We start from the raw sequence: 11,988 nt of genomic DNA, 5'->3' as shown, positions 1-11,988 counted from the left end.
GCAGGGCGACAGATGGGTTCACTCTCCAGCCCCTCCTCTTCCCCTCATTGTCCTCAGAGGTGCAAGTGAAGCCACATGTCACAGCTCTGCTCCTGATAAACTCACACAAAAGGGCAGATGGTCCAGTTACTTTTACTCCTACTTTCCCTCCTAGTGACAAAGCCCTCCTTGGCTGGTTGTGGCAGGATTCAGTCCCCAGCTCACCCTTCTCAGTTGCCTCTATTCCACTCTCCACCTCCCTGTGTCCCCACAGGCAGCAAAATAAACTCCTGCCTTCCCCCAGTCACTGCTCTGCCAAGCCATCCCTGGAGCTGAGGTCCCTGGAGCCCAGCTGGTGACATCCTTCCCTGGACATCCCTCTCCACCTGAACTCTCTGCACAGCTAAACCTGCCCAGGAGAAAACTTCAGCCGTGATGGAGCACACAGATGGAGGCTGCAGGGTGGGGAGGAGGGAAAGGTGGGGTGACTCACTGGCCCCTGGGACACAGCCAGAGCCTGACTAATCCTGTTTCCTCAGCCCTCCTGGGCTGCTAATTGAACACATTTCATTCAGCAGACTCACCGGTGGGAGAGGAGCCACGTGGCAGGTACGGATACGTTCTCAGCCCTAAACTCGCTTCTCCTAAATCCTCCTGCCAGATGCAGGGACCACACAGCAATGCCCTGCCCTGCTCACCTGCTGTTAGCAAAGCAGCACAGCCAAACCCCCACAGCTTTTCCACTGGCTCCATCCGTGCTGTGGGGCTGGGGAGGGGCAGCAAAAAGGAAACACAACCACAGGGGATAAGTAAAGGGGGAAGGATGTCTCATCTACAGCCACGTTCTCCCAATGAAGGGCTCCTCCAGTCTCCAGAATCTGCATTGAACAGGGAACTCACTGCGCCACTGGGGGAAAAGACTTTGCTAAGAGAGGTAGACTACAATTGCAGAAGGGCATGGGAGAGAATACCAGCTCTGAGAGCCTTTGTCCCTATCCATATCCCCTTTGGGAAACAGCTCTTGTGATCATATAGGACACAATATCTGTTCCTCTCACATCTTTCTACCAGTAGAGCTGCCTTGGCTATGGAAAGCACCACTCCTGCTGTCCCAGTCTGGCTCAGGGAGAGCAGCAGCACTGGTTCCTCCCAAAGGGTAGAGCTGGGCTTCAACAACTGCAGAGTCAGCCCTGAGAAGTGGCTTCAGTGTGGCAGTGCACAGAGTGGTGCTTCCAGAGACACTTCAGGAGTGCTGACAAACATATCAGAAAAGCCATCAGGGTGTCACCTCAGTACCTCTCACCATCCCTAAACACTGCTGGAGTCAGGTCCATGCTCCTGGGGTCCAGCCTTTGCAGGAAGCCCTTCCTCCTCTGCTCCTCCAAAGCAAAGTCACTGCATCAGCCTTGCCCTCCCCACATACAGCAGCTGAACAGCACAAGCACCACTGAAGGCTCAAGGCCTCGTCCTGCAGGTCGACACAGGGTCAGTCCTTTGGAAATGAGAGCCAGGTTCTGCCCATCACACCACAGCAGTGAGGGGGTTTTTAGCACACCAGGGAGCAGAACCTACCCCAGGCACCAATTGCATCATCGTCCAGCACTGCATTGCAATAGGATCTGCAGAGTCTGGATCCACAGAAATATATTTGGGGCAATGATTTTTCCAAGCTTTAGTTAAACCAAAGCTGGAGCGTGTCCCTGTTTAAGCTTTAAACCTTATTTCTTCCACTTGAAACTGAGTTAACAGATGAGTCAAGCCCTTCCCTCCAACCTGTGCTCTCGTGTCCTCTGCAGGTTTCCACTCACAGAGTAAGCAGCCTGAGAGTCCGTGACATCATTTTAATTATTCTGGTCTTTAGTTACTACTCAGTTGCCTTTGCTAAATCTGGAGGAGCTTTTACAATGATCTTCCTACACATGCTGCTGTAAACACAGCAGCTCAGAAACATCAGGCTGCCATTCCCTGCCCCACCAGACACTTCAGGGCAGAGAGCAGAACTCTCCTTAGGCAGCCACAGCAAGGAAGACTCCTGCCTCATCCAGGAGCAGGATGTCTCACACCCATATCCTACTCCAGGCTCCAGTCCTCTACCCCTTCTCCCATGGGGCTTGAATACAGAAAGCCAAATACTAACATTTTCATGCACATTTTGGCACAGAGGACTCAATAGGGATAAGCAGAGGGATGGAAACAGTGGGTGAAGTTATCCCTGATGAGAGTTTCTAAAAGTTCTTATTGACTTACTGCTTTAGGAACTTTGCTCTTGGAGGTGCACCTTCTCCAGCAGCCAGGTCCCTCCCCCCATGAAATTGAAAGAGATTGTGAAAGGAGAAGACTGTTCACATCAGGGCTCCCTGTCCTCCTTCCTCTCTGCTCTTGAATTAAGACTTAAATTTCAACTTGCACAAAACATTTTGGGGATTTAACTCCCTCCCACTTTTGTTTTTTTAAAGGTCAATTCATTACAACCACCTAAATTCCAGCTAAGATTTCAGCTTAGACCTTTAAGTGCTCTGGACTTGTACATTTGTTATGTTATCAACACAGAAACTATTTGAGAAGAAAAAGAAAAGAGTAAAATGTCACCTCTTAGAGTGAGAACAAGTCCTTTGCTTTCATTCAGATCCAGATATTTTTCATCTGCCAACTGCTGCCACTGAAGAAAGCACATGAACATTTGCTCCCAGGCTGTGCCAGCTACAGCCCCCAGTCAGTACTGGGGGGCTCAGGTCTAAGAACAAACACTGGCAGCTCAGTGAGAAAGGGCTCATTTGCTGTAATTAATATTCAGCCTTTCTGCAGCATGGGAAACATCGATTGTTCTGTGAGAAATAAATAATGTGTCTTTCTTGGGAGGATTTCAATGAAACCTCCCCCCTCTTTTCCTGACACTCTCAGGCTCAGGGTAAAAGGAAAAAAAGAAAAACAACATTCCAGCATCTCCCCATCAACCATGTAGTGGTCCAATCAGGCTAATTAAGATGTCTCCTGTGTGCTGAAGGAGGCAAATCCAGCCCCACTGTTCATTATATTGCCACAGCACAGCTAATTACTCCTGGCTTTAGTGGGAAGAGGAGCAGACCAGCTTTGTGTGCAGCTGGGGAAAGGACTGTGCTGGATACAGCCAGGTTCTGCCTTTCCCTTTGGTCCTACCAGCTCTCTTTGAGCTCTGAAGGCTACAGGATGGAAGAAGAGGCTGAGCTGGGTAGTTATGCCTCAAAAGAAGAGCATCACAAAGACCTAAACATGCTGGAGACACCTTTATTTTATCTCCAAACTCATCTTCAACAACAGTTAACCAGGGAACCTGCCTTGAACATGCTCTGGGACCAAACCACCCCTCCCAAGGGGTGTGGGTACCTGTTCCAAACTGGGATGGCACCCTGCACAAGTGCATCCAGGAGGCAATGGCAGCACTGCCCAGTTCCCATTGGCACAAGGAAATGGGGCATGGGCAGCCTCAGACCCCCTGGCCACAAGGAAATCCAGAGCCTCCTCTCACTCACCACTGCTTCCTCTGAAATTAATGACATAGGATTAGAGAAAAGCCAAGCCAAACAAGGTCTGAGTCATGCCAAAAGCTTCTTCTGGCTGCCTAAGACTCAGGGCTCTGATTTCACCACCAAAATGAGGTGTTGAGAAGGAAAGCTGACATGTTGCTGTCCTCTAGTTCCCGAGTCTAAAAATTTCAGATGCTTTACAAGTATTTATGACCCAAACCTCAGATGAAGGCTGGAGACAGGAGAATAATAAGGATCATTTTATCCTTGGAAAGTGTGGGCTGTTGTCTCAGATAAAATCTACAGTACTGCTGAGAAAAGCAACTGCTTATCTTGACTGTCCTTTAGTAGAGGAAAGGAAAACAGGAGAGAGCAATGGGTGGCTCAAGGAAAGACAAAGCCACCAGCGACAGACCAAAGCTGCTGGGAAGCTGCAGCACCAGGGATCAGGCAGAGCAGCTGAGCCTTGATGTGTGACAGCACAATCTCCATTCCTCTAATCTCCCCAAATCATCTCATGGTCTTAATTCTTTAAAATGTGCTTATTTAAAAGCTGCAATGATCTCAGATACATCCCATAGTCTGGGGAAGGTGGCCCAGCAGTGAGTGTTGCTTCAGATCACAGAATCACAGGGTTGGAAGAGACCTTCAAGATCATTGAGTCCAACCCATGCTCTAACACCTCAACTAAACCAGTGCCACATCCAGGCTTTTTTAAAACACATCCAGGGATGGTGACTCCATCACCTCCCCGGGCAGCCATTCCAGAACTTTATCACCCTTTCTGTAAAAAACTTCTTCCTAATATCCAACCTATATTTCCCCTGACACAGCTTGAGACTGTGTCCTCTGGTTCTGTCAGTTGCTGCTGACAAGAGACCAACCCCACCTGGCCACAGCCACCTTTCAGGAGCTGCAGAGAGTGATGAGGTCACCTCTGAGTCTCCTTTTCTTGCCTGGATGATGAGCTAGAAAAAGGCTGTGTTACTCAAACTGGGTTTGACTTGTAAATCCTACAGAGTAGGAATCTGGGATAGCGCTGAGAGCAGTGAGGGGACAAGAGCTAGGACCTGGCTGCGTCATCTGGAAAAAGTTGGACAGTTTTCATCAAATAACAGGGAGTGAGATATCTTTAAACAAGATCCATGGCCAAGGGTGATGATACAGGCAGTGGGAAGGAAAACAGATGCAAGGAAGATCTAAGGACTTGGCAAAGAGACCAGTCAGCACTGTTTGTGCCACTTAAGGAGTGGAAATAGTCAAGAGAAGCGAGCAGCAGCCCTGGGAGGATTGTTCTAAGCTCCAGAAGGAGCAATGGGGACTGGACATTCAGAGAGTAAGACAATTTCAGCACTGAGAGAAGGGTAGCCAAAGGGAAACAATCTTCTTGTTCTTTATGAAAGAAAGAATTTGTTGGGTTTCTTCTTTTTAAATATACCATCTCCGAAGTTAGCTTCTGCTACTTTCTCTTAGGAAATAAAATTTAAAATCCCTCACAGTCAATTCCAAGCGCTTCAAGCACACTCTGAGAATAGAATTATTGAGCTGTTTAAAACCAGAGGCAAGTTTTACCAAAACCTATTGCACTCTGCCTTGTTAGTGGCTCTGTCAGGACAGTTGATTTTGGCTGTTTCTAATTCTTCAGTCCAACTGGCACAGGGGTTTCAGCACCTATCCAGGCTCCCCCACCAGGCATTCCCTGGCCATGCTGCTGCCAAAACACCCCACACAGCAAAGTAAACCCAACAAAGCACAAAGGGGAATTCTGGCAACACAACCATCTAGCATAGGAATGGAACATCCTTCCTGAGCCTGTAAGAGTTTCTTGAAAGGTCTGCACATTTTCATTTCCTCCCTGACAGACAAAAATACTTTACCTGGTCAGAGTGAAGCTGGTGCTGAAAGCATCTCTGCTGAGATACTGCAGGAGTTGGGTGCTTAAACTGAATGAACACTTCACTCTCCATCCTGGATTTAGGAAAGGTCCCTGCCCTCATGCACATCTACCTAAAAGCAGCTGCCAGCCTTTCTTGGGCTGAACATGAAAGGGACTTCTGCACCCCACTGAGGGCTGGCACACACCTGGCTGTGACTCCAGCTTCCCACAGGTTTTTTCCATAACCTTCTTTCACGGTCAGCAGGGACATTATTTCAGCAAAGCTTCCTTTTCTTCTGGGGATTTATTATTGATGTTTCTATGGTTCCCATCTTCAGTTCAGGCCTCAAAAGTAAGCAGCACTGCAGTGTGCAAATTGAGGGAATTTTCCAATTACAAACCCATAGCACAAAGGAACTCTGGCTCTATATATAAAATCATACCTTGTTTTTATTTATTATATTTGTGTGGAAGTTCTCATTGTGCTATACAGTCCTCAAATCATCAGCACTTAAAACACACCAGTCAATAAACTTTTTTTAATTTAAAAGCTGAATGAAGTTCTGCTGAACAAATTACTTGTACAGCTTTTTGCCCCTATTGCAACATTAGTTTTTAAAAAATCAACTCCCACATTTGATTTCCTGTGAAGTCAGAAACAGATTTCAGCCTGTTCTGGTGTACAGTAACAGATCCAGAACTGAGCAAGTCAATACCTTTTGAATGGATTTGCCTGCAGCTGCACTCACACCTTTATTTACTTTCTCCACAATTCTGGGTTTATTTACTTTGCTTGGATAAGCTGAAGCCTGGGCTTATTCTTCTAGGTGTGTATGTAAGAACTGTCCCTGCTGTTCATCCATGGTTGGGTCAATATAAGAGAAGGATTAAACATGATGTTTTATTATGAGCACAACTGTGCACACACAGGCTCATCACACGCTGGCATGGAGTATTTAACAAACCTGAAATGCATGTGAAACTGCTCTAAATGAGGGATTATTCAGATAGTCACAGAGAGGGTGTCCACGCAGGGAATGCATGAAATGCATGTAAAACTGCTCTAAATGAGTGATTATTCAGATAGTCACAGAGAGGGTGTCCACACAGGGGAGGCAGATCTGAATAGCTACAGCACAATTACAACCCTACCATTACTCTGGATAATTTCCTAGCAGACACGCCAGACTCCCCCAGAACACAACACAGCCTTAGAGCCAGAGATCCATAAGCCAATTTACATGGAAAATTAGGAGGTGTCAGAAGAGTCAGAACTAGACAGGTCTCAAGGATATTAATTCCTGCTGCCTTAGCCTTGAGCTTTCAACATATCATTAATTTGAGATCGTTGATGTTATGCTGTCATCGACGCTGTGAAAAGAGGGAATACTTCACTCATGCTATGCTTGTGCTGGGTGAAGACAAAACCAACTCCAGAACCAGCCTGCATGTGCAGGGCAAAGCACTTCCAGCCCAGGCACAGTGAGACCCTTGGTCCCACAGGGAACAGGGATCAATCCCAGCTCTCAGAGCTCACCCCTGCCCATGACACCCCAGCACCACAGACCCCAGTGCAGCAGAAAGAGATGACAAATGACACCAAGATACTTCCACAAAGAGCTGTTCATTTCAAAGCTTAGCCAGCACCACTCTCTTCCTATTTTTACATCCTCTCAGGTTCCCTGAGCAAGGCTGTTGGCACTCAGGGCTGGGATAACTTTGCTCTGGAGCACACCTCCCTCCCTCCCTCCCAACACTGTCAATCAGTTTGATGCAGAGTGGTGTAGAGCACACCCAGCACCACCCCAGTCTAGTTCACTGTCTTCGAATTTATGATACATCTGCAAGCAATTTGCTCTGGGACAATGAAGTCCCAATTAATTTGCAGCTGGGTGCAGTTACATCAATAACAAAGTGGGTAAGGGACGCAAACTAGTAGTGCCTGCACAGAACATATTAACCATCCTTTTAGGCAGAGAAGCAACGATCCCATGGCTGCACCAGTGAGTCATTACAGGAGAGAATAGAGCTCCCTTTGGATGCTGTTATCAGTTTTTATCTCTTCCCAGAAGCTGGGGCTTCACACAAAGCCAGGGCAGCAATCGGCCATTGGATTTAGCCAACACAGCTGTGAGATGCTGGGGTTTGGTCACACTGCTTCCCACACCTCCAGCCCACAGCTGAAGTGTTCCCCAGCCTGGCTCTGGATCCCCTGCCAGTGACACCCTTGTGCATCCACACAGCGAGCCAGGGCTCTTCCTCCCTGACTGGAGGCAGCTCAGCTCCACAAGAAGGGCTGAGCAAACTCACCTCAGTGCCAAGTGCCCCCACCCTGCCCAGGAAGCAGCCCTGCACTTTTGCTGGTTTAATACAGACACCTGGGGTTTGTTTTTACCCTCCTTTTCCTAAACAGCAAAGGCTGTCAGCCCAGAGGATCATTATATCCTATTGGTGTGCCAGACACAGCGATTCCCTTCCTGGATCCCCTGTTCTGGCCTTTTGGGCATGATTACAGTATCAATACATGACTTGTTACAGTTAACGCTTGCAGTGCTGCAGACCCCAAGGATTCAGAAACATCAGCCTTGACACCAGCTATAACCCAGTAACACAGGCAGTATCCTTCCTCCTCCACAGCTCTCCCCCAGTGCAGGAAATCAGGGGCTACAAGGATAAACATCAGCAGGTTCCCAGCTCTCAAAATCCCTGGAGGGTGCCTGTGGGGTCTCTTCCACCCACTCACCACCCTACAACCACCAGTCATTTTGGGCTCTTTTCCTAACTCGGTGCTGGTGTGATGGGATTTTAACCCTCTGGCAATTTAGCTCTGCCATAACAGGTTCAGCATCGGTGGGGAACGTGCTGGGCATGACAAATCTCTTCCCCTGGATCTCATATAATTTCCTCCACCTCGAGAGGGAAGCTGCCTCTGAAGAACAAGGCAGAGCAGCTAAAAATCAAACCAGACAGCTAGACCAGGACTAGGACCACATGGCCAAGTACGCTGCTGCTGGAGGCAGTGCTGCTTGAGTGCCTTCACACTGAATTCACACCCACCTTGTTAATGAGACCTTTTGAGACAGGCCATGAAATTGCATTAAATTAAATACCAAGAGAGACTACCACAGCAGAGGCTCTTCCTCCCAGGAGCCTGAATGCATTTTAACTCAAAATTAAGAGGACAGGTGAGGGGAAATGTTGTATTTTCCACTTCTCAGAAGAAACAGCAAGCAACAGCTCCAGAAATTAATTTCTCTTGTGAGTTAAAGTGGGGAAGGAGAAGCAACCTGGCAGTGCTGCTGCAGATCAGTAGAGGAGGGAGATGGCTTCAGCAGCTATTTCCACCTTCCAGCAGAAATAAAGACCCTGCCCAGCTGTAGCTCCTCATCGAATTTTAACCTTGCAAGGAGGCAACAGGCTCTGATCTCTCTGTAGACACCCCAAGTATCAGCCTGCCAAACCAGCTGTCTCTGCTGCAAGGCACTTCATCCTCCCAAATCTCTACTTCAACCTGCAGCTTTTTCAAGAGACTTAAATGCACTTAAAGGCATAATTAAAGCTCAATGTTTCATGTTCTTTATCCTTAAAGAGCTGCAAAACTGGAAAGTCCTTCACAGCTGAACAGGACCAGGTCATCCTGCATTAAAGATTGGGCAACAGAGCTGCATTTGTGTAGTGGTTATAGCTAAATATTAATTAGCACATGCTGAACCCAACCCAGGCCAGTCCCTAGTTTGCTGAGCAGCCACACAAGAAGGATATTGGATATATTTCAGCAGCACCTGCTGAGATCTCTGCAGAAGGATGCCCAAATGATTTAAAATTTACAGTTCAATTCAGCCCTCTCCCCACACTCCAAATGGGGGAAAACACTTCCCAAAGCCAGAAGCCTCATGACTCAGGTGTGAGTCACCAGCCACCCACCCTTGCAGTGTTGATGCACGGTCACACTGGCAGCCTGCTGAGCCCTGCAGCCCACAGCTCCTCCATCCACCCTCTGGGTCACAGGGACAGAGGTATTTTTAGTGCAGCTGGTGTTTTCTAAACAAGAAATTGCACTTTCCCCCGATGTACTGGCCACGGTGGCAGAGCAGGGGGCTGTTGCCTTAAGCAGCGGTGAGGAGCAGGAGCAAGATGCAGAGTCCAAAGGGATGAATTAGGCAGAGCAGTGAGGCTTGGAGGAGCTTTAGCCTCCAGCTGGCAGAGCAATGCACAGCTTCAGGGATGCCTTTTGCTGCTGGGGCCAGCCCAGGCCCATTGCTGCATCCTCCAGCTCTGGGTGCTCACAACAGCTCACTTCACCCATGCAGATAGAGCTGGAGATTCTCACTTCTGCCTACAAAGAGGCAGAAGTGGCAAAAAGCAAACCCAAGAAATTCTGACTAAGGAAAAAGCCAGCAGTGCTCTTCCCAGCAGCTGTGCAGGCAGGCAGTGGCTCATGACCCCTTTGGGGGTCACAGTGGCTCTGTCACTGTGGAGTGGTGACACTCCAGCACGTCACTGACAGCGAGGTGGGACAGGGGTCTGGAGGTCTTTCCTCTCTGGCACTGTGGTAGACAAACTGCTCCCAGGCAGGCAGGCAGGCAAAATTATCCAGTTTTCCAAGCACACTGGAGGATGAAGGCATGACAGACTGCCAGCACAGGGTAACAGGATCCCTTATCCTATTAGGCAAGCTACATCCTAGGGAAGTAACAGCACTATTTCACTTGGACAGGATGAGGGTAAAATGGGCTCATCCAAAGCAAAGACTCCTGAGCTCACTTTGCAAGATTTAATTCATTATATTGCCCTCCAGAAACTGATACTAACTAAAACCTGTCAGTCACACAGTAAACAATTCCAGCTTTGTAGGTGGATCAAGAGCAGTTTTGTGAGCAGGTGACATGTGAGATGGAGTATATTTTAGTTATTTTTGCTAAGTGCAAGGTATCATTTGGCTTCCAGGCCAAAAGCATTTTTATTTCAAAAGACAGATAAGCAGTTTCCAGAGTTCATTACTCTCACAAGCTCTTCTTTCAGGAAACGTAGCCTATTCAAGATGGAAAAGAAATTCCTTGTATGAGCCAGGGAGAAACCATTCAAGGATCTGCTCAGTTTAAACTGAGGCACTTCAGAAGGCAGCAACCACTTCCAGAGCACCTCAACATCTCTGTAAATTGAGAAACTTACATTTTAAGGATATTTAATGGTCTGCAGGAGCTAAATATCTTGTTCACATCCAACCTGGGAGGACTTATTCCATTGCACTTCTGCAACAGAATCATTCCACTTTCTGTGAGGGAAAAAAAAAAAAAAAAAAATCAGCCTCCACTCATAGGCAACAAAGCAAGTTCCCCAAACCTTGTCCCACCATGCCAGGAGCTTGACTCAAGAGTCCCTTGCCCCTAGGGACCATGTCCCCACCACAGAGCAGGAGCTTTGGGCTCACAATCATCCTTGCTCAGGTCACAGCAGCTTACCTGGCTCAGGAAAACCCCGTTGAGCCATGGACACACACTGGGACTCAGCCCAGCTGTGACGGGAAGCTGGGCAGGCTGACCTCCAGAGTCTCTTTTACTTAGAATTAAATCTCCTCTTCCAGCAAAGTTACAGGCAAAGCTTGTGATTTCCATAAGGACAAGTATAAGAGAAGGGATCGGATTGAATGAGGCAGCAGACAGAGATGCCACTGCCACCTTCTCCTCCCAGGAAACCAAGGAGCCTCTCCCATGCCTCTAGGAGGGGAGCAGCTTCTTGGGTTTGGATCCTGGCCCCTCCAGAGCTGTCAGGGCTCCCACAAAGTCAGGAAGAGTCATTGTCTTGGCAGGCAAATTTGCAATCACATGGACCCACAGCCCAGCACCTCCCCTGAGCACAGGCTGGAACAAACATCATGGCAGGAACCACACAATACCTTCCCAACCTTCAGAAAAACCCAAACTAATCAGCAAATCTCTTTGCTTTAATCATGTACACCCGAGGCCAGAGCAGCACAGAGGTGTCTCATTAAAACTGACCTATCTGCCATGGAAAATACATCTCATCCCCTTCCGCACGGGAGGCACAGGGACAGAGTGATACAAAAGGAGGAGGGATGGGTTCCCTGCTTTGTCCCTGCCCAGCACTGAAGCTTCCACTCCATTACAGGAGACCTCAGCCCCATCTGCAAACAGGCAAACCTCAAAGAGAACAAAGTATTTTAATGGACCAGCTTTTATTTCCAAAGAGAAGATGAATTCCTATTTGTTTTCAGGATTGCAATTTTCTCCCCACGCTGCAGAGGACGTGAACAAACGAGAAGGGAATGAAAGGGATTAATGAATGAATGGGTGGGAGCTGGGCTCCCAGCTGCAGGGAGAAGGGGGGCACACTCACCACAGTGGGACTGCCAGGGGGAGAGAACCAGTATGGCCAGTGCTCAGCACCACAGACATCCCTGGGACCCCCCGCTCAAATGTGGACAGATTAACAATCATCTCTGAAAGGATTCACTTAAGGCAAAATCAAGCAAGGAAAGGTAGGAAGGGTTTAAAATTTAAATCAATCACACATGGTATAGGAAGGGCTGTTTTTACAGAAACACTGAACTTCCAGCTGCTGACACCGCTCAGTTCCCAGCAGCTTTTGTCCTCTTTAAATGATGGACCC

This window comes from Vidua chalybeata, chromosome 19 (assembly GCF_026979565.1).
Source record: "Vidua chalybeata isolate OUT-0048 chromosome 19, bVidCha1 merged haplotype, whole genome shotgun sequence".
Classification (NCBI taxonomy): domain Eukaryota; kingdom Metazoa; phylum Chordata; class Aves; order Passeriformes; family Viduidae; genus Vidua; species Vidua chalybeata.
The sequence above is the reverse complement of the archived record's forward strand: the minus strand, read 5'-3'. Positions refer to the sequence as shown.